At 33.7% G+C, this 24,487-nt stretch overlaps 2 protein-coding genes across 4 annotated transcripts in view; one reads left to right on the top strand and one right to left on the bottom strand.

Moving 5' to 3' along the window:
- Window positions 1–24,487, bottom strand: part of LOC129752796 (uncharacterized) — a 118,643-nt gene that overhangs the window by 34,637 nt on the left and 59,519 nt on the right. The gene's annotated exons all lie outside the window — the stretch shown is intronic.
- LOC129750756 (regulator of G-protein signaling 20) overlaps window positions 2,332–24,487 on the top strand; it is a 148,420-nt gene continuing 126,264 nt past the window's right edge. For 2 of the 3 annotated variants that reach the window (XM_055745781.1, XM_055745783.1), the window contains exon 1: window positions 2,332–2,805. The gene's annotated coding sequence lies outside the window, so the exon portion shown is untranslated. Of the gene's footprint in view, window positions 2,806–3,088; window positions 3,111–24,487 lie in introns of those variants that run through there. The other variant, XM_055745784.1, reaches the window with a different exon arrangement.

Raw genomic sequence — 24,487 nt, 5'->3', positions numbered from 1 at the left:
ATATTCATTTGTTTTGGAATAGTCGTTTTGGTAAGTGATAAAAATCTCCTTTATTGTAATCAGCTAATTTTTGTTATTTTCATTTTTCTGATAGCAATGGCTGTGTTCTCTCGTTCTTTGGTGAGGCTTTCCAAATAAGATGATCAACGAACACCATTCACGGAACAACGGACAAAATAAAATATTTTTTAATCAAATAATACTTTTTAAATTGACGCATACTTTTCTTTTTTTTCAGGATGTCCAAAAATAAAAGTGTGTTTAGTGCTTAAGCAGCAAAGAATGTAAAAATAAAGATTATTCATAACGAAATTTCGTTTTTTTAATCATCATGAAAAATAAAAAGTAAACAAACCACCCTTATTTTCATTCCGATAATGAAAACATTCCCCGTGGCTTTCATAAACATACTGCGTTAAACTCAATTAAAATTCACGTAAAATGTAGGTGCGTTCCATGAAGCACAAATTCTTATAGGCGCGCGTTTACTTTTTGATTTCGTACCTTCTACGTGAAAATCAAGTGGATAAAAATTATGCAGTTTTTCACGTAGCCCCTACGTGCAAATTATTTTGGGTGAAACTGCCGTAGACTTTTCAACGCCAACTTTATCCTACGAAGCCTATCTGATGCTTGGCTATCCGCCTGTTCTTCATTCGTTTGCAAAATTCTTCTACCTAACATTTCATCTCGCCAAAGGTGTCAACACGTGAACATACTTAAATCAATAAATTTATCGGCGATTAAAACTTATCATCAATTTCAACTATACACAGCAAGAAAAAATCGTGTAATTTTAGACCGAAAACGATGCACGAAAACGGAACATTGATTTTGATGTAAAATTCTATCACGATGTATTTTTTTCAAGAATGTAATTTTTGAGGCGTGTAAACTTAGATCGAAAACAATGCACGAAATCGGACGACGAAAGCCGTCGTGTAAAAATAAACGGGGATGTAAATTTTATGATTTATTATCGTAAATATTAGAAATATTTGCTAAATATTCAGGTTTTGCTGTTGTCCATGAATGAATACGCTGCTTTTAAAATTTTAATTTCGCATATATTTCCAAAAATAACCTTAAAGATATACACCATCACGCACAGCGTCAGCCTGGAATTTTTGTTTCATCCGATGATTCCCAGCACGGTGATGTTGAACAGATGGCCGTCACCAGGATCCTCGATTCGTCCCAGAACACAATTATTTTTCGGTCCGCGTCACCTCCGCCTGACGAAAATTTCTCCGAAAAATCACTGCCACTGCGAAAAATCTGATCTTGCTGCAATGGAGAGAAAACTGATTAATTTCAATAGTATTCTTTTTTTCAATATGACATTATTGTGAACATACCAGCTTTTGAAGGATTATAGAAATGCTAGAGCTACGCCTAAGACTCGTTTTCGAATAATTTTCTTACTTGTTTATTTTGTATCCAAAGCGCGCCACACAAGTTGCACATTTCCATTTAATTTTGAATCAAACATACAATTTTACACTGTTTGTGATATAAAATTTATTGACCACTTGATTTTTATATCACGGAATGTAAAATTATAGCGAAACAATGTATTTCTATTCATTTTTGAAAAAAGATTAAAATTACATCAAAAAGAGTTGAAAATTACATCGTCTTCGATTAACACTTGTAAAAAATTAGACTACTCGTGTTTTAGATTCCGTATACTTTTAGAAATTTTTTGCTGTGTATAAAATGTAAAGAAAATCGCCTAACATGAAAACTTTTAAGCGTGTTTTGATGGGAGTAGCTCTTATTCACTCATTGGCCCGCTTTATTGTTTAAAAACACCATTTTTCAATAGATAAAATCTAGTTCTAATTCGTGACGGTTTGTAAGATTGATTTCTTCAAAAACTTTATGAAAGCACCCAAGTGTATACTATCATTACTTGTGATGCTCATGATTTTACTTATATTACAACATGAATTATATCACACTTGATACCAAAAATCATAAGGTAAATCAAATGTTATGAGTGTTTATATTATGCTACTAAACCTAAAAAATGGCAACACGTTCCGACCAGAAGTTAAGATGTAAACAATCTCCTGACCGAAACGGGAAGCAAAAACGCGTGGTGGAAAAACTTAACGAAAGCTCCATGCACGTTGCGTCCTCGGCTTCCCTCGCCTTTCCTCCTCCGGGATGATTTTCCACTCGATGGCATGAATCGTCTAGTCTCGTATCGCTCCATCCTCCAATCTGAATGATGGAAAACAGAACCCCTTTTTCGATAAAACATCCACGTCCGTGGCCATTCGGTCGCCACCTTTTGGCCACACTGTCTTCGGTAGTTCAGTTCTTCGCTGACGGTGGAGTGCTGCTGTACTGATGTGGCCAAGATAGGGAACGGGCCGGTTTCGGGACGAGATTGTACATTTTTGGCGGTTTGATGAACTTGTGTATTCGTTGCCAATGCTGTTTTTTTTCGTTGTGGAGGAGAAAAACAACAAGTGTGACATACTTACTAGAGGTGTTTTCGAACCAGGAAAAACGCGCGCGTTTTCCAAATACATACCAAACACGTTTGTGGGATTGCGGACGCTTCCTCAGGGCGAATTTCCGTGAATCAGCTGTCCCGTGGTTGATTGAATGGAGTGAAGTTTTTCAAACTGGACGGGATTCGATTCGCAATCTCTCTGACTGCGATTGCGGAAGTGCTGTTGAAATGGAATCAATTTATTAAAATAATTGATACGTTTAAAATGTGCGGGAATCGGTGGTGTTGAAATCGTCGGCCGTTTTAGGCCAAAATTAGAAAAAAAAATCATTGGAGTGGTGTGTGAAATCGAAGTTCTATCAAGCTGCAATCTTAATCATTCCGCTGTGGAAAACATGTTAATTTATAACATAAACAGTTTGCTATAAATTAATTTATCCATGCGCTACAGCATCATCAACAACAACAACAACTACAACAACGGCAACAAGTTAACAGGCAACGGCATCAGTCAGAGACCGACATCTGATCGCAAATCCTATGATACTTTTCGGTGCTATTGGAAACATTCACACGTTTTTGCGGTTTTGCAAAACTGATGGTTTGTTGGAATTAATTTCCGTTGGTTTTGCAACTGGTCCGGGTGAGAATTTCTCCAATTGATGTTGCAAATAATCAAACCAGCAGTTCAGATCGGACAGGCAGCAGCGCCTCAATGAGTTTGGCATGCAAAATAATGGTTTTAATCAGCTTTACGTGCACTTTCCGCTAGGATTTTAGCTTCAGTCGGTATACACAGTCGGTTGGAATTAACTTTCAATTAAAGTCCAAATGTTTCGGCTTTCGGATGTTTTGAAATAATTTAGAATGTGCGTATGAAATTATTGGAATTTCTCACTTGATTATGATAGTGATTTTTGAATAGCTTCACGGTAGTCAATGATTCGCACAAAATGTTTGATAATTCCCCAAGCAACCAAAAGTCACATATTTACTTGAATGAAGGCATTGAAAGTTACATTTTGGCTGACAAAGAGAATCAACTGCCCAATTCCCTTTAGTGAACTTTATGTACTCATTAATGAACTTGAAAGTTGCAAAAGTGATTAATATGTACGTTGTATGTGACTTGTTTTGCCCAATTCCCATTAGTGAACTATATGTGCTCATTAACGAACTTGAAAGCTGCAAAAGTGATCTATACGTACGTTATACGGGACTTAGGTCACATAAAGGGCACAAAAGTGCCCAATACGGGATTTGGTAAGTCACATAAAGGGCACAAAAGTGCTCAAACGGGATTTGATAAGTCACAAAAAGTGCATTGATGTGCTTTCAAAATCAAATCACCTCTTCGAGTTTTAGTTTTAGTTAGAACAACTTCTAGGCGTGGTCTCGTGGTAGCGTGTTCGATTCTCACCACGAAGGTCGGGGTTCGATCCCCAAGCCGGGCAAGTTTTTTTCAATAAGTAATTTTGTATATGAGTGACCATTCTGATGCGATATATTTAGGAAATGTAGGAAAGAAGCAATTGAGCAATTTGTCGAGTTTGAAATCCGGCGCGTGGCATCATAGCGGCACCGGTACAGAACACAGTAAATAATCAAGAGAAGGTAATATGAACCGAAGCCAACGGTTCAGTTGAGATAGAGAGAATTTTTTTTGCTCATTTTCCGATTTTTTGGAAGCTGAATTAAGAGGCCGCTGGAAGCTGAATAGAAGATCATTAAGACTTGTTTTGGAACTTGAAAGTATCACTAAGAACTTAAATTTTGAGCTGCATAGAACGTACTTCATATCAATGATGGGGCTGAGTAAGCGTTTTTGTACCTGTTTTATGAGACTTTTGGTTGCTTGGGTCATTATAGTTTTACGATTTTATACATCCTACCCTGTAAAGTCTTTCAAGTCATGTTGTTTTTAATTTTATTTTCCTAATTAGCAATATTTTCAGTTAAAAACATGCGGAATGCTTTGACAACAATTAAGTTTAGTTTTTCATCGATTACATCAATGCCGATTTTTATAAAATTAACTTTCAGGCGTCGAATCTAATGTTCATTCGTCCTTTTGCGAGCGAGTATCGAAACTGGGGAGATTTGGCAATTGTAGTCCCCTATCGTTGTGCAGTTTGAAATAAATTGTCTTATAACTAAGCATATAATATTTATCAGTAAAATAAATTGCGTTGTAAACTGATCAATGTTCAGAAAATTACAGTCTCAGTTTTCATTTGTTTTCGTTATCCCAAACTTAAAAATTGCTAACGAGAGTTCCCGAGAACTGCTTTAATTCAGGAGAAAAGCTGACAAAAATTTAGGATTTGTGATACATGAATCTTTCCATGCTCTCATCTTTCCCGTCGATCGATCTCTACTTCAATTTTATAATCTTTACGCTTGTTTAAATAAATCTTTTTTTTTTTAATTCAATGGGTAATAATCACAATCATTTTTCTATGCAGTTTTTGTGTTACTAAAAACTTGTGGAAATTATGAGTTAGATATGTTTCGAGGAGAGGACGAATGACAGATACTGTTAAATTCTCTCTAAATAAATAAAATTAGAATATGTTTCGAGGCTTAGATTAATCCTATTTCAATTATCTAACAAATTCGATTCATCACAATCATAAGCACAAAATAGACCTGAGTTTGATACCAGATATTGATTGACCGTTAAGGAATATCCCATTTCCGAAGTTGATTAACTCATATTTATCTACACAGATAAAAAAATGTAACCTTACAATACAAGTGATTTTACATTTCTGCATCGTCGCTTGACAATTTTGGAAAAAGGGTATAGCAGCTCAACCATTTCTATGAAAATTACATGTCAAAGCACGCTTATTCCAGCGCCGGTGTCAGTTTGTCAGTTTTGTTTTGTTTTCATTCCTGTTCGTTTCCCGTCCCGTTCTGCGTCGGCAAAAGATGTTATTTTTTTTTCCAATCAAACCGTGGTTGCTGATTAAAGGTAAATCAATTTAAAAATTAACGTTTGATTGACTTGATAATTTCACACTAATTGCTGTTCTTTACAGGAAATATTGATGCTGAATCCCCAAAACCCAAAGCCCCAACCGTGCGACAATTTTCTGCTGTTTTATCGAACCAGCCGTCGAGCCGCCGTCGTCGGCGGAATCGTCAACGAAGATCAGTGAAAGTGTTGTTAATCAATCAACAAGTGTGATTTAAACGTGAAATAAAATTTTTCCTCTATAAAAACGGTGTTTTTTTTTAATTTTGCGAAACCACTCCCTGTCCAATAAGATTCGTGAGATGTGCTAAATAATGTAAATGTACAGTAAACAACAGCATTGAATGCTATCGGGAATTTACATGAAACGTGCAGTATTATCACTTGCAAATAGCCGATTCCTTTCTACCCATGCAGTTGCATGTAAATCTACGTGGATTTTTTTAAGTGTGTACAATTGTTATATCGAAATAAAAGAGTGCCGTAAACTGGGGGAACATTGATAACTTTTTAACTTCATGGTGGCCTTTTTGTAACACTTTTGTAAAATTTTAAATTATTTACTGGGGTAAGGATTATCAAGCATGATCATTGACAGCAGAATATTCAAACGACATTAGGCTGGAACAAATATCAATTTCTTCTTTTGTCACCCACCCCCTCCCTTCGAAATTTCAAAAAAACCCGAAGGGGGAAATAAATAAAGTTTGAAGTAATTTATGTAAATTTCGATTAAAAATTCCAATGTCTGAAAGATTAAAAGATCAAAAAACAAATTTAAGAATATGGATGTTATTTCACCTTTTGATTTCTTGATTTGATTGAATTATTCGGTAAAAAATTACTTGATATACAAGTTTTGTGCAACGATAGAGTATGCAATTTTTTTTGCATACAAGCTTCCGTGCAATTTATTCCAATTTATTTGTTTTTCGAATTATTTTTATTGTCTCCTCCCTCGCGATGTTCCAACTCCGAGTGACAAAAGAAGGATTTGGAATTTGTTCCGACCAGTGGCTGTAACTAAATGTTTGTTACAACACCAGAATTCATGTTTCGGGGTAACTTTGATCACAACGGTTTTCAGGTATTTCAACATCTACAAAATTATTGTTTTGATGCCATTTAGTACAGAAGACTTAAAACATCAATAACAGTAATTCTTGGTTTGGTCTCGTTTGAATTTTTCAACGTTTTCTTTTTTAAAAAAAAAGGCCGTCAAACGGGGCAGCTACAGTGGGCTGGATAGATGCAACATTTATATACCAAAGCACTGATTTAATTTTGAATTTTTATAATGTTATCAAGTTATCTTTTCATGACTACAAAATGATGATGGAATAATTTCTCACATCTTAAGCTAGTATTTTGAAGTTTTTCATTTTTATTCAAAACTAGCTGATCCCATACGAACTCCGTTTCGCTTCAAACTTGGAATATTTTATGAACAGTTTGTATGGAAGTCAATTGCCAAGCATTTTCCAGATGCAATTCCGAATACATTGTTTTTAATAATCGCAAAAATATTAGACGATCACTTTTCTGACGACTGCACCTTAATTTGAAATCATGAATCAATTGACCGTGGCGAAAACCCCCGTGTATAAATTTCGACTCGATCGGTGCATAACAATGCAATTATTGCCAAAAAAAATAAACCTCTTTTGGTGACCTGTTATAGAATCTTTGATATCTGAAATCGATTACCTTTCCCCCAAAACTCCTGTTCAAATTTCCTAAGCAATCCATTGAATAATAACGTCAATATTGCCAAAAACAGTGGAAATTAATTTAATGTGGACGACCCCTTTCGTCGATCCCTGGCAAAACATTTGACATCTGAAATTGATTGCTCGTCCCTGAAAACTACCGTGTGCAAATTTTCATCCCAATCCTATATAATAACGACGGTATTGCGAAAATATGGAGAGGTTAATATGGACGACCCCCTTTGTTGACCCCTTACACTGAATTTAATACCTGAAATCGATTACCCGTCCCTCAAAACTCTCGTGTGCCAATTTTCATCTGAATCCATTGTATAATAACTACAATATCGCATTAACTGTGAATTGTTAATATGGACGACCCTTTTGGCGGACCCCTTCGGCCGATCTCTGACTTTAATTTGGATAAGTAAAATCTATTGTTTGTCCCTAATAACTCCTATGAGCAAATTTTTATCCCAATCCGATGTATGAAAACGTCAATATCACTAAGATATTGAAAGTTAATATGGACGACTCCTTTGGACGATACCTGACTCCGCATTTAGCATCTCGAATTGATTGCTCGTCATTCAAAACTACTATTTGCAAAGTTTCATCTCAATCTGATGTATAATAACGCCAATATCGCAAAAACAATAAACAGTCGATATGGACGACCCCTTTTGCCGACCCCTGACCCAAAATGCAATGCCTGAAATCGATTGGCCATCTCTTGAAACCCTCATGGGCAAATTTTCATCACAATCCGACGAAAAATAACGTCAATATCGCGAAAACAGTATTTGTCTTGTATGGAAGACCCCCTTCAGAAATGGTCATCCGAAAATCCGAAAACATTTTTCATCATTCCTGGTCCTAATGAACATACGTGCCAAATTTCAGCTCTCTAGCTCTTAAGACGGCTGAGTCTATAGAGGACAAACAAACAAACAAACCCACAGAAATAGCTTTTATATATATAGACTAGCTGATCCCATACGAACTCCGTTTCGCATTTAACTCGGAATATGTCATGAACAGTTTGTATGAAAGTCAATTGCCAAGCATTTTCCGGATGCATTTCCGAATTCATTGATAAGTAATAAATTGCAAAAATATCGGACGATCACTTTTTCTGTCGTCTGCTACAGAATTTGAAATCAGTAATCAATTGACTGTGCCAAAAAAACCACGAGTAAAATTTCGACTCGATCGCTGCACGAAATTATTGCCAAATTGTCCTTTCGGTGGCCTCTTATAAAATCTTTGATATCTGAAATTAATTGCTCTTCTCTCAAAACTCCCGTGTGTAAATTTTCAGAGCAATCCATTGCATAATAACGTCAATATTGCTAAAAACAGTGAAAAATTAACTTATATGGACGACCACTTTCGTCGACCCCTGGCAAAACATTTGACATCTGAAATCGATTGCTCGTCCCCGAAAACTACCGTGTGCTAATTTTCATCCCAATAGGATGTCAAATAACCACGATGTTGCAAAAATATTGAAAGATTAATATGGACGACCCCCTTTGCCGGCCCCTTACACTGAATTTAATACCTGAAATCTATTGCTCGTCCCTTAAAACTCTTGAGTACCAATTTTCATTTGAATCCGATGTATAATAACGACAATGTCGCATTTACAGTTAATAGTTACTATGGACGACCCCTTTGGCGGACCCCTGTTTGTAATTTGGATAAATGTAATCGATTGATTGTCCCTAATAACTCCTATGTGCAAATTTTCATCCCAATCCGATGTATAAAACGCCAATACCGCTAAAATATTGAAATATTTATAAGGACGACCCCTTTTGACGACCCTTTACACTAAGTTTGATACCTTAAATCGATTGCACGTCACTCAAAACAATCGTGTACCAATTTTCATTTTAATACGATTAATAATAACGTCAACATGGCTTAAACAGTGAACAGTTAATATGGACGACCCCCTTTGGCTGGCCCCTTGCACAAAATTTGACACCTGAAATCAATTGCTCTTCTTCCAAAACATTCATGTTCAAATTTTCAACACAATCCGACGAAAAGTAACGTCAATATCGCGAAATCAGTATTTGTCTTGTATGGGCGATCCCCTTCAGAAGGGGTCATCCGAAAATCTGAAAACATTTTTCATCATTCCTGGTCCTAATGAGCATCCATGCCAAATTTCAGACCTCTAGCTCTTGAGACGGCTGAGTCTATAGAGGACAAACAAACATACAGAAATAGCTTTTTATATATGTACTAGCAGACCCGGTAAACTTCGTCTTACCCTGTTAAATTTGGCGTCCATTTTAAATTTTTTCTTCATTAACTTTTTAAATTTATTAAATATTGAGTTGTTAATCGTCTCACTTTTGTGAACATGTTCTAGTTTTTTTTTTTTTTAATTTTCCTCCTTTCCGTTTACTCGAATTGTCCCGCTTAATTCTATCGAAATAAAACCTTACAATTTTATTTCAGTTCTACGGGTCTTTTCTCCAATAATAAAAAAAATAACCTTTAATAAATCTTACATGCAACTTTCATGAATACTTTTTTATTAACTTTTCTATCATTCAGATTTTGTGTATATCAACGAATAGTCAAGTTTCAGGTTCTTGTCGCAAAATGGTTTTATTTTTTCAGTTCGATGTTATCGTCCAACTTGCAAGCCTTTTGCAAAAAAAATCACTTTTTGTAACTTTTTCCATAAATAATTGTATGTTGATAATATGTATGTTTAAATTATTGTATACAATTTAGTTGATTTATTCCGCTTTGTTCGAAATAACATTAAGGTTTGAATCGAAATCAAAAGTTTCTCATTTATTGTAATTTATTGGACATGAAACATTATTAAAATAAAATTTTTAATATTGGGACAATTTTCTGAGTATTTGGGAGCTAAAATCGCTGCGTTAGGATTAATATTCCTAACGCAGCGCTTTTAGCTCCCAATTTGTTTTGGGACAGCTTTTTGTTCACCATCCTCACCCCTCGAAGTAGTTTGAATAAATATACATATTTTCACCAAAACCATGTTCAAAAAGTTTTTCTAGATACCGAGCTTATAGATATGACACATTTCAACTTGAAGTGTTCACAAACAGCATTTGCCATGGCGATTTTGTATACTGCAATCTACTTTTTCATATTGATTAATGAAAAAAAAAGCAAATTACATTCCTATGAACTTTAACCCAATGAATCACGGAAACGATTGGTATTAAAAATAGAAAAAAAAAGTTTTTTATTGAAGTTTGAAATGATGTTCTGATTTCAAAATTTCCTGAACATTGTTGGTGGGGATCTGCGATTTGATTTAAGACTATGTAATATTTTCATGATTCAATAACATTTAATTGAAAAGCAGATTTAAAAAAAAACTCAATAGTTCGAAAAGAAATAATCTGTTCAGGCTACGATCGTTTCATGAGTTCATATCATTTTCTGGAAAACTTCATGCTGGAATAACTCAAAGCCTTAAAAAAATAAGTGTTTTTTTTGTAAATCGAAACTCTCAATAAAGGAACACCGGGTATGATAACAGTGAACCTATAAACAGTTTTTCGGTAAATAATTTTAGAAAAAGTTGAGTTTGTTTAGTCAGATTGTTTATTTGGGCCCAACCATTTATAAATGAAGAAAAAATGTATACATTTTATGTAAATTTTGAACGTTTGCATTCGCTCTAGTGTACCTTTTAACTGAAAATTCTTCTTAGATTATTGATAACTTATACATATGGTTGCAAAAAATTCTTTGCATTCGGCCTTTAAATAAACATCAATCCTATTTAATCCTCCTTAAAGGACAGGCTCTTGTTCAGTACATGTGTATGTTCATTTTCAACGGATTTTGTTGTTGTTCTGTAAATTTAAAGGCGCTTGATTTATCTTCAGTTAAGCACATTTGTTCATGTTCGAAAAATGTTTCTAGGCGTATTGGATTATTCAATCGTACGTAAATCTTCCCACTTTCTTTTTTTCAAACGTCCGCAAAGAGTCATACCATTTTTCCATATGCATCAGTATCAAATTCATGTTTTTTAGACAACCATTGCTGATTCAATTAACATGAAACAAAAAAAGTTTTAATATTTAAAACCGTTTAAATGGTTTTGATTTGATCTGTAAAATATCAATCTGGGTCACATCAAGGCTTCATTTATTCATATGTGCTGTAAAAAGAGCTAGTAATCAATAAGAAAAAAAACACATCTAGGCTTCATATCGCCGCCACGTGCGTTGAAAGTATGCTTGGTTGAGAAATAGGCGCCCAAATATTCCCACTAATCAGTATGCTATGCCCTGGTTACTATCCTCTCACGACGTTTGCCTGCGACGCCTCGACCATGGAGACGAAAAACAAACCGCCCGCCCGGCGCCCAAAGTAAAAAAAATCTCGAAAAAATGGAAGCCATGACTTTTATTTCATTCAAAAAACTACAAATTTAATAATTACGGACAATAGATGCGACTTTCTGTTGTTTTTAATCGATATAAACCGATTCGCATGGCTACAGAATATTCTAAAAATAATTTCATTCGAATCGTTTGGATCATTTCGGAGGAGTAGTACTACAAACACCGTTACAAGAGAATTTTATATAATAGATATAGATTAAAAAAATCATCAATAAATGTACTAACTATAGCATTTTTCGGTCTGATACTAAACTTTACCCAGTATGACGGACTGACTTAATAATATCACCTGCAAACTTTCAACTGGTTTAATCATCCTGTACCAACACCGTTGGTGTAAAAATATATTGCAAGCAATCGCAACATTGTTTTAAATAAATATTTTTATAGTTTAGTTACCGGTCTGGGGTAACATGCAACAAAAAGGTAAATCGAAGAGACGCCTCGTAAATCTCGTTTCCATGTGCTGGAATATAATTGTTCTGCATCACGCGTTTTTCAACATTGAAATTTCATTCATCCAAACTTTTATTTTTATGATTTTATGATTTATGATTTATGATTTAGATGTTTTCGTAGTATTTTTACCCCTAAATGTATACACATTAAAGTGTCCAAAAATCGCATAATATATGGAAATCTGGGATCTCGCCCTCCAAATGATAGATAAGGATGTGGAGAACTTTTGTCTGGGGCCAACTAAAAAAATCATGTTTAGAGGTTCCGCAAACGCGATCTTTGAAAACAGTCCATTATACAATGATTTGATTTCGAATGTATTCTGGGTCCAACAATTTTTACAAAATTTATAGACATTTTTTAAATTTTGATTGATGTTAATTACTACACGTAAAAAATAAAATAATGAACCAAATTTGTATCTAAATTTAAAATCAGCAAGCTATTTTCCAGAAAAAAAATTTGTCAAAAAATTTTGTATTCAACTGACCAAAACGTGTACCTCGCGTAATTTTTTTTTATATCAACGCAATCAAAAGATGCGATTTTTTGTGCACTTTATCTTTGCTGAACAAAGTATGTTGTTTGTATCATCGTGTAAAGAGATATTCACGGTTCAACCATTATTAAAAATCACAATTTAGGATATTTTTTATTTAATTTATCGAAATTCGTCTTAATAAATACCTACTTGAAAATCAAACTTCTTGCAAAGAAAAGTCTTAGATGTTTTGAAGGAGTTATAAGGCGATTTGTGAAAACAAGTATTTGATGAAAAACCATTTTTTATGCTTTTTCAGAACACAATGTCCCAAAATCCCTTTCACACTTGAGATTCAGTGCAGCCCCTTCCCGTTATCAGATTCAGCTCAAATTTGACATATGGTCTGCTGATAGTTCCCTTAAATTATCTAAGTCTTTTTTTGCAAATGTTTTAATTTTCAAGTAGGTATTTGTAAGGACGAGTTTGATAAATTAATTTAAAAAAATCCTTAATTGTGATTTTTAATAAGGATTGAACCGTGAATATCTCTTCACACAATGATACAAAGAACATACTTTGTTCAGCAAAGTTTAAGAGCACAAAAAAACCGCATCTTTTCATGGCATATATATAAAAAAAAATTCCCGCTAGGTACACGTTTTTACAGTTGAATACAAATTTTCGGAAAAAAATCTGGAAAATAGCTGCTGATTATAAATTTTGATACAAATTTGGATCTTTTTTTTTACGTTTAGTATTTAACCCAAACAAAATTAAAAAAATATAAAATATATAAATTTCGTCAAAATTTTTGAACCCAGAATTTATTTAAAATCAAATCTTCAAAAAGTGAACTTTTTTTTGAAATATCGCGTTTGCGGAACCTCTAGAAAATTTTTCTATCTAGGTGGCCCCATACAAAAGTTGTTCTTCACATCCTAATCTACAGTTTGAAGGGTGAGATCCCAGCTTTTCAGACATTATGTTATTTTGGGACACCCTAATGCACATCCTTATGTTCAGAAAAAATGTAAAAATTAGTGTAAACAAATCCGAAAATTACTGCAATTGGTGTTTTAATGCGTAATGGTTTTTATGGCATCAAAAATGCATCAAAAACTATTAATTTATATACGTTTTCATTAGATTTTTCATTCACATCTAAGTTTGTTTCAGGTTACCTCTTTCACTAAGTAAAGCGAAGATCGCATGTTTTTTTTTTTTAAATTGAAAATAACTGAAGAAACCATTAATTTTTTTGACTACGTCAATTTGATGTCCCACAAAGCTAAGAACTTTGGATGCACAAGCGGTATGTAGCATTAGATTGAGTCGATTTGGGGTCATTTTTGAATTTCTCTAACCCTGGGGTCTAAAAAGCTTCATCTTGGTCCGAAACTCATCCATAATTTTTTTGCAGAATTTTTAAGAAACGTTTACATGAGCAAATTTGAACTTTTAGGTTTTTCTGGGTAAATTGAATATTTTGTACTGAAAAATCAACGTCATTTTTGTTTCTTCTGTGGAGCCGAGCCAGCTGATGGTTTTTGTGCCAATTTACGAAATTCCGTAAGGAAATTTTCCGCTGAACAACTTTGTCGAGGACCTTATTAGCTTCGTATCATATTAAACAGAAATTTTATAAGATGTTGAATGGGGGTTAGACCGCTGCAAAAAATTACTTTTTGCTCCCATATGTTTTTTCGATGCCTTTTGGGTCACCAAGCATCAGTATAAAATTTGAGATGATTTGGTTGATTCCTGAGTTAGCGCAACGCGTTTCAATTTTGTATGGAAATTTGTATGGAAGAAGAAATTTTTGCACATTAAATCATCCAGAAAATTCAAATAAGCTTGAAATGACGTCGGTCTTTGATTTTTAGATTTGTCTATTCTTAAGCTTCATTTTTTGCTATTATGACAAGCAGCTAAGAATTTCATTAAAAAAGTTATAACCATTTCAAAATAAAAAATCTGAATCCATTAAAAAGTATTCAAAACAGGCAGACTTTGCTTGCTAGAGCTGTTAAAAATTGCATGAAATGTTTTTGCAAAGACTACATAAATCAATAAATTCTCTGGCAATGTAAAGCAGTTTTTTGAGATTTTTTATTTCCATCCTAACGTTACACAGCTTTCAAATAAGCAGTCAAAAACGATAAAATTAAAAAAAAAATTGAAAACAAAAATTTTATATAACATGAAATATCTTTTCTGGCAAAAAATTAAGGTTTGTGCTTTGTTCACATGAAATTTACTGCAAGAATCAAGGAACATTCTTCATCCAAAGTTATATTTTTTGGAACTTTCAGAACATCTCTGGCGATTTTTGAATGAAAAATTTTGTTTTCCCATACAAATTTCCATACAAAATTAAAACCCGTTGCGCTAATTCAGGACTGGATGGATCGCTTCCAAAAATTTTATTGCTATTTCTGGCAGCAAAAACAATCTAAAAAAGTTATTGGAGGTGTTAAAATTTAAAAATTTTAAATTTCCATACAAAGCTTGCAGCGGTCTAATGGGGGTATGTCTTTTCGCATTGATAAACAATAAATTCAATTGACATCACTGCAGGGTAGCGAGGTATTGCATGATTACTTTTCATGCAATACTTCGCGAGGCCTAAGCAGTGATGTCAATTGAATTTATTATTTATGAATGTTTTTTTTTGTTGTTTTTGCTACATACACACGCACAGCTTAGCCGTGGTTGTTTGCCGGTGGATTGAATGGGCGATGGAAGCGAAAAGTTATTCTTTCTCTCCTTAAGAAAAACACCTTTAAAACTGTCAAAAGTTGGGTGAAATTATAATTATATTATAATAAACTAGCAGACCCGGTAAACTTCGTCTTACCCTGTTAAATTTGGCGTCCATTTTCCGTTTTTTCTTCGCTGATTAACTTTTAAAATTTATGAAATATTGAGTTGTTAATCGTCTCGCTATTGTAAACATGTTCTAGTTTTTTTTTTAATTTCCCTCATTTCCGTTTACTCGAATTGTCCCGCTTAATTCTATCGAAATAAAACCTAACAGTTTTAATTCAGTTCTACGGGTATTTTCTTAAATAAACAAATAAATAACCTTCAATATATCTTACATGCAACTTTCATGAATTGTCGCAAAATTGTTTCATGTGGTTCTTGTCGCAAAATGGTTTTATTTTTTCAGTTCGATGTTATCGTCCAACTTGCAAGCCTATTGCAAAAAAAATAACTTTTTGTAACTTTTTCCATATATAATTGTATGTTGATAATATGTTTGCTTCATTTATTGTATACCATTTCGTTAAATTATTCCACTTTGTTCGAAATAACATTAAGGTTTGAATCGAAATTAAAAGTTTTTCATTTATTGTATTTTATTGCATATGAAACTTTATGAAAATAAAATTTTGAATATTGGGACAATTTTCGGAGTATTTGGGGGCTAAAAGCGCTGCGTTAGGATTAAAATTCCTAACGCAGCACTTTTAGTTCCCAATTAGTTTTGGGACAGCTTTTTGTTCACCATCCTCACCCCTCTAAGAAGTTTGAATTAATATACATATTTTCACCACCAAAATCATGTTCAAAAAGTTTTTCTAGATACCTAACTTATAGATATGACACATTTCAACTTGAAGTGTTCCCAAACAGCATTTGCCATGGCATAAAATCTGGCGATCTTGTATACTACAATCTACTTTTTTTTATATTGATTAATAAAAAAAGCTATTCCTAACATTCCTATGAACTTTAACCCAATGAATCAAGGAAACGATTGGTATTAAAAATAGAAAAACATATGTTTTTAATTGAAGATCGAAATGATGTTCTGATTTCAAAATTTCCTGAACAATGTTGGTGGGGATCTGTAATATTTTCAAGATTCAATAACATTAAATTGAAAAGCTGATTTAAAAAAAACTAAATAGTTCGAAAAGAAATAATCTGTTTAGGCTACGATGGTTTCATGAGTTCATATCATTATCTGGAAAATTTCATACTGAAATAACTCAAAGCCTTAAAAAAATAAGTGTTTTTTTTGTAAATCGAAACTCTCAATAGAGGAACACCGGGTATGATAACAGTGAACCTGTAAACAGTTTTTCGGCAAATAATTTTAAAAAAAGTTGAGTTTGTTTAGTCAGATTGTTTATTTGGGCCCAACAATTTATAAATGAAGAAATAATGTAAACATTTTATGTAAATTTTGAACGTTTGCATTCGCTCTAGTGTACCTTTTAACTGGAAATTCTTCTTAGATTATTGATAACTTACACATATGGTTGCAAAAAATTCTTTGCATTCGCCCTTTAAATAAACATCAATCCTATTTAATCCTTCTTAAAGAACAGGCTCTTGTTCAGTACATGTGTATGTTCCTTTTCAACGGATTTTTTTGTTGTTCTGTTAATTTAAAGGCGCTTGATTTATCTTCAGTTAAGCACATTTGTAAATGTTTGAAAAAGGTTTCTAGGCGTATTGGATTATTCAATCGTACGTAAATCTTCCCACTTTCTTTTTTTCAAACGTCCGCAAAGAGTCATACCATTTTTTCATATGCAGCAGTACCAAATTCATGTTTTTTAGACAACCATTGCTGATTCAATTAACATGAAATAAAAACAGTTTTAATATTTAAAACCGTCACAAAAAAAACAGAATTTGGTAAGTATAGACAAATTTAACAGACTTTTTGAATTTTGTACGCATTTCCAAAATTATAAACTTTATGTCAACATAAATACTGGATTTTTGGAAGGCATGGTAAGATTGGTAATTAATTAATAATTAGTTGGCACATTTCTTCATGACTTTTCAAAGCCATTTATGTCGTTTTCATAACAAAAAACCATCACAGAATTCATGGGTAAAAACTCAGAAGGTCAGAATTTTTTTTCCCAAAAAACACAAAAAAATTTCCGGGGATGTAACTATGAACATTTTCATAACAAGATCTCAACTGGAGTAACTTTCAGCACTTCTCAATATGAATAGATTCTGTAGAGTTAAATTCAAAGATAATCACACGATTTATGCATCAAAAGATTTAAGGATGATGTGACATCACACTGACATATAGTCAGAATTTTTTTTTCGATTTTTTATGACTGAAACACATGCGTTTTGCATATTCATCAGAGAAGGGCGGAACACGCAAGAAACATGTTCTAAAATGAGAAACCTATTGTAAACCTGACAAAACATATAGTTTTGCGATGTTCTTAGGCATAAAACACAAATTGTGGTAATTTTAGGTGTTGTTAGATTTGAATACTACTTTTTATGTAAACTGAAGTTGATATGAGAAAAAAACATACGGGTGCTGCATATATTTAAGGGTAAAAGTTTACTTTAAATTCTACTGAAATAGATGCAAATTTAATGTTAATAAACGTGTTATTAATTAGAGGAAAACTGTACAAGACGCACCAGCTGGTTAAGATGGCCCATGTCAATTTTTAACAAAAATACACTAACCTACGGTATCGAATGGTGTTTTTCTTCATTTTTATTGTAGCAAGCAAGCTTCTCCATGATTTATTAGATGAAAAATTCACAAAAACGACTTAGAAACTGAAGGATTTATGGAATCAGCGTAAAACTTGTTATTTTTCATGGGTAACATGTAAGACTTTATGGTAAAACATCCGGCGCAATCTGATGAAACTAAAGCTTATCGTTTTTCCACTTTCGGAAGACTATACATATTTTGTTGTGTTTTACTAACTTTTCACAAATTTTATCTAAAATCAATCATATCAAAATTGGGGCAGAACGCCCACCAGACCACTTGTTTTACGTTCAAATTTTGATTGCTGTTAACTTTTGAGTAAACTCGAATATCAACATAAAATGCCATTATTTTTATTTGCTGACTCCCAAATTACGATAACAATGCAAATTTCGTCCTTGTTCTAGTTGAAAAGGTGCACCAATATTTGCCTCGAAAATATTATCAGCGCCATGTTTGCCGCGATATCAGTCAAGAAATTTAATTTCGTTGCCTACCTGAAGGCGTTTTACTTATAAGAATGTAGAAAAGTGTATTTTGAAAAGCGAAATTTTCGATAAGTTTAGCAATTATAGATGGTTTTTTGCCAAAGCATGGTTGATTTTCAAAAATACGATGAATATTTAATTTGATGTTTCAATTATGACATTTCGTATAATCATTGTTCTTTTCTCACCACCCTTTTCATATGATGCCTTCTGTCCACTTGTTTTGGCGTTCTATCCCGCGGTTTGTTTTCTGGCAGTTTGAGTTTTTTTCAAAAATATAATCAAGATCGTCTGAATTAAAGCATTCGAAAGATTCCTTTTAATTCAACCACGGTAAATGAAAAGTTCAGATACCGGTATTTCTACTATCTTCTTCAGTGAGCGTTTCAACCAAGTAGGCTTACAACATCGTGTTTTTATCATATTTTGTCTTAAAATACGTAAATCTGATCCCTGAATCATCGTAAACTTTCAATTTGTTTCTTAAATGATTGGTATCGCTGTAAATAGTGATTATGCTTAACTGGTGCATCTTGTACAGCTTTTCCTTACAAGGTTTCACTGTGATTTTAATTTTGTGGAATCATACCTTAGACAGGTTTTTTTTTTTTAATATATCTTTATTAGTACCAATTCATCATTACATTTATATTACATTAATACATTAAATTAGGTGTTCAGTTCAATAATGAACTTTCAGAGCCCTATAGTTTAATAATCACTAAAATTTATTTATTCGACTTAAATTTGCTGAGCACAATCAAGCATTTTTATAAAGGAGAACATCCTGTAGTGAAAAAAAAAAATATTTTAAACTAAAAACTAAAGCTATCCTAAAATTAAACTAATTGTACAGAGAGCGAATCTCTGCGATGGAAGACTGCATCGATTTGCCTCTGAAGTTGGAGATGATTTTGTTGGCCATCTCTTCGATCGATTCAATGCCCGCAATCCGATGAAGATCTTCGGTGCTGTGCCAAGGTGGAAGCCGCAAAATCATTTTCAGAACCTTGTTCTGAATCCTCTGGATGGCTTTCTTCCTCGTCGCGCAGCAGCTAGACCAAATCGGAACTGCATACATTATCGCTGGTCGGAAGACTTGCTTGTAAATAAGCATCTTATTCTTCAGGCAAAGTCGGGATTTCCTGTTGATGAGAGAATAAAGAGATTTAGTGTATTTATTACATTTAGATTGAATATCTTCAATGTGATTCTTAAAAGAAAGATTCCGATCAAGTGTGAGTCCCAAGTACTTCACGTGATCAGGCCATTCTAAAGAAACCCCATTAAAAGTTATGGAATGATTTTCATTAGGTTTTAAAAAATTTGCTCTTGGCTTATGGGGAAATAAAATAAGTTGAGTTTTGGAAGCGTTAGGAGAAATTTTCCACATTTTCAAGTAATTCAAAAAGGAATTTTAATTTTGTTGCAATCTACTGCGTACCACCCGTAAATTTCGACCTTTGGCTGAAAGCAAAGTATCGTCAGCAAATAATCTTCTATCTTTTCCTTCTGGGACATCAGGAAGATCAGAAGTAAAAATATTGTATAAAATAGGCCCAAGTATACTACCCTGAGGGACACCAGCTCTAATGGGTATCCTTTCAGAGCATGAATTTTGATAGCTTACTTGCAAAGTTCGGCTAGTCAAATAATTTTGAATAATTTTGGTGAGATATACAGGAAAATCAAATCGAGCTAATTTAGCTACTAAACCTTTGTGCCAAACACTGTCAAAAGCTTTTTCAATATCAAGAAGAGCAACACCAGTTGAATAACCCTCAGATTTGCTAGCGTTAATCATATTAGTTACACTCAAAAGTTGATGTGTAGTAGAATGTCCATGACGAAAACCAAATTGTTCATCAGGGAAAATAGAATTCTGATTAATGTGAATCATCATTCTATTCAAAATAACTCTCTCAAATAGTTTACTTAAAGAAGGAAGCAAACTAATTGGTCGATAACTTGAAGGCTCTGAAGCACTTTTTCCAGGTTTCAAAATTGGAGTTACTTTGGCATTTTTCCATTTATTGGGAAAATAAGCCAAGTGAAAACATTTATTGAAGATTTTAACTAAAAAATTTAAAGTGCTTTCAGGCAACTTTTTAATAAGAATATAGAAAATCCCATCTTCCCCCGGGGCTTTCATATTTTTAAATTTTTTTGAAAATCAATTTAAGTTCATCAATATTTGTCTCACAAGAACTTTCAAACACAATTTGCTTAGAAAGAATATCATCAAATTCTAGGGAAATTTGAGCATCAATTGGACTTACAACGTTTAAATTAAAATCATGAGCAGACTCAAATTGTTGGGCTAATTTTTGAGCTTTTTCTGAATTAGTTAAAAGAAGTTTATCCCCATCTTTCAAAGTAGGAATTGGCTTCTGGGGCTTTTTTAGAATTTTAGTTAATTTCCAAAATGGCTTTGAGTAGGGTTTTATGTCCTCTACTGCTTTAGCAAAATTTTCATTACGAATGAAATTTAAACGACGTTTGATCTCTTTTTGAAGGTCGCAATAAATTAATTTCAAATAAGGATCCCTAGTTCGTTGAAATTGGCGTCGACGAATGTTTTTCAGTCGTATCAAAAACTGAAGATCATCATCAATTAAAGGTTGATTAAATTTATGTTTAACTTTAGGTATTGAAGCGGCTCTAGCATTGACTATTGAAGTTGTCAAATTTTCTACAGCCAAATCAATATCTTCTATTGAATTCAATGGAACGTTTACATCTAAATTACGTTCAATAAAATTCATATATCGCTCCCAGTTAGCCTTTTGAAAATTAAAAGTTGATTTTAAAGGGTTTTCAATGGGACTTTGGAATAAAGAAAATGTTACTGGAAGGTGGTCTGAATCGAGGTCCGCATGAGTAACTAATTGACTACAATGCTCGCCTAAATCCGTTAGAATCAAATCAATTGTGGAGGGATTTCTAATTGAAGAAAAACAAGTATGCCCATTAGGATATTCAACAGTATAATAACCTGCAGAGCAGTCATTAAACAAAATATTCCCATTTGAATTTGATGAAATATTATTCCAAGATCGGTGTTTTGCATTAAAGTCACCAATAATAAAAAATTTAGATTTATTTCTGGTGAGTTTTTGTAAATCTCCCTTCAAAAAATTTTTCTGTTCACCGCTGCATTGGAAAGGCAAATATGCGGCAACAATTATAATTTTCCCCATAGAAGTTTCTAATTCAATTCCAATTGTTTCTAAGACTTTTGTATTAAAAGAAGGAAGAAGTCTAAATTTGAGACGACTATTGATGACAATACCTACACCCCCACCTTGTCGATCAAGTCGATCATTTCGTAAAATTTTAAAGAAAGCATTGCTTTTCAAGTTATTGTCTGGCTTTAAAAAAGTTTCAGTGATGGCAGCAATAAGTATGTTTTGAGTTTTCAAAAATAAAAAGAACTCGTCTTGGTTAGCCAGCAAAGATCTAGCGTTCCAATTCATAATATTTAAACATCTATTTGGATCCATGAGGGAATCGTAAAGTCATAATAATTTTGTTAGCATAATTAAAAGAAGTTTGGAAAGCTAAACCTGAAGAGGGCAACCCATTTTCAACCACCTCTGAGAACGATAAACAACGAGTCTGTGGCGCAGAATCAGCCCAGGTAACATTAAAATCACTTCGGGTATTACCCAGCCGTGATTCCAATGTAGGCCGAGGCTGACTGCGAACAGGCAGGTTGTTTGCCGGTCTGACGTGTGTAGACGAAAAAGAGGAAGGAGGAGAAGAAACTTTTCTGGAAACTTTGGGGTTTTTCCTAGAAGCAACAATTTTTGCCCTAACGGGACAATCTAGAGAATTCGAGGAATGATTACCTGCGCAATTCGCACACTTAAAAAATTCTGTTTTTGGCTTATCACCACCAAAAAGGCATTTAGATTTTTCATGATCGAATGAGCCGCAAAACATGCATCTGGCATTCATTCTACAATTTTTAGTGCCATGACAAAAAGCTTGACAACGACGACATTGCGTAATATTTTGTAAAAAATTGGTATGGGATTTACGAAAAGGTTCAAATTTTACTCGACAATGAAACATAAGACGAGCCTTTTCCAAAATTTTCAAATTATCAACCTGATTCTTTTTAAAATGGATCAAATAAAGTTCAGGAGCAAAACCAACACTACTGGTATTATTCGTGTTGGTTCTTTTCCTCATTTGAAATACTTGAATTGGAGAAAAACCTAACAAAGAATTTAATTCATTTGTGATCTCATCCGGTGTCTGATCGCCGGTGAGACCACGAAGTACAACTTTAAAAGGACGATCACCTCTAGTGTCGTACGTAAAAAATTGGTGTTTTTTATTATTCAAATAATTTAAAATTTTTTGAAAATCATTAAAAGATTCCGCCAATATACGAGCAGTTCCCCTTCGACCGATCTGAAAAGAAATCTTCACATCCTTGACGGAAGTGACGATTTCTTTTCGAAAGGCATTGAAGTCAGGAATCGTGACCGTTATTGGTGGAATCTTTTCGTTTTTAAGAGTATGAGTAGAAGAAGAAGGTTGCTTAGTACTCTTATCAGAATTAAATTTGAATATTTCCTCATCACCGATGTTATGAAGGACATCGAATGAATTGGAAATTTCAACTTTTTTGGCAGATGGCCCTGGATTAGGTTCAGCAATCCGTTTTCTTCCGGCCCTTGAGCCGGCCGAAGACTTACCCATGCTGGAAAGAAAAGAGAAAATATGAATAAAAGAAAATGAAAATAATTTTAGCACTGAAAAGTGCTGATTGAAATACAGGTAAGGAAAAAATAAATAATGTAAAATGTTCCTGCAGGTACACAGCAACGATACGATGCTCCGGCGTACGTGTTGACGGCTCAACGGTACAGATGGAAGTGGACCTTAGACAGGTAAAATATTATTTTCCAAACGTGTTAGAATGATGAAACCAACATAAAGTGTGTAGCTGAAATCATAATATCAATCCGTCATACTCGGTGAAGTTTGTTACGCCATCGAAAAATGTTTAAAGTTGGACATCTATTGAAAGATTTTTAAATTTTTTATGAGTTTCAAAAACTAAATAAAATTTCCTCGAGACGTGAGAAAGCATGTAATCATCAATTTGTTAGTATGAAATTTTGACTAGATTACATTCTATCAAATTCGTATCTTACCCCGCTGTTTCATGATGCCTCGTTCAACGGCAATTTTGAGACAACAATGAACAATGTTCAATGTCTTGCCATTTTATTTGAAAATATTTAAATCTCACGTAGGTAATCAATAACAATCGATAAAACAATATCTCCAAGTCCATGTGCCCGCCCACACGAAACAAGGAAGGAAACTTGAATAATTACACTATTGCCAGGAGAATGATTTCGTAAACTATCGACACGGAAGATATCCCTTCCATGTGTGCAGGGAGGGCTTAAAAAACCACTATTAAAACCTAAAGACCATTGAGACTCACGTGAATGGACACTGAATGGACGTGTGCGATGCACCAGATGATGTAGCTATCTATGCAGTTATGTCTATAGGGTGGTACTCAGGGCGTTATCGGTAAGTGACACATGTTGTTCAAAAGAGATCAACATTAAGAATGTACCTACTCTTTAAATTTTATTGCTTCTTGGACACGTTATTTTCCACTTAACGTTTTAAGAGGAGCTCAAATTGAACCACCCTTAGCCTTGCACAGCTGACCAACCATTTGGAGCATCTGTTGAACCTACACAGTCATTAAAGGCCAGCCGTCGAAGGCGAGGCTCATGAAGGTCAGGTCAGTTGCAGTAGGATAATCGAATGCAGTTGTTACTTTAAACGACAGTTAATATTTTATTCTTTGAATAAAAAATTTAAAAAAAATCAACTTTTCAAATCAACGGACAAACTATACAATCGAAAATTTGCGAACGGTTCAGCGAGTTGTCTCGCAGCAGTGCTAGTACATCTCTCTTTTATGTCACCAGAAAAGTT

The sequence above is a fragment of the Uranotaenia lowii genome, chromosome 3 (assembly GCF_029784155.1).
Source record: "Uranotaenia lowii strain MFRU-FL chromosome 3, ASM2978415v1, whole genome shotgun sequence".
Classification (NCBI taxonomy): domain Eukaryota; kingdom Metazoa; phylum Arthropoda; class Insecta; order Diptera; family Culicidae; genus Uranotaenia; species Uranotaenia lowii.
This window is presented reverse-complemented; position numbering and strand designations above follow the sequence as displayed.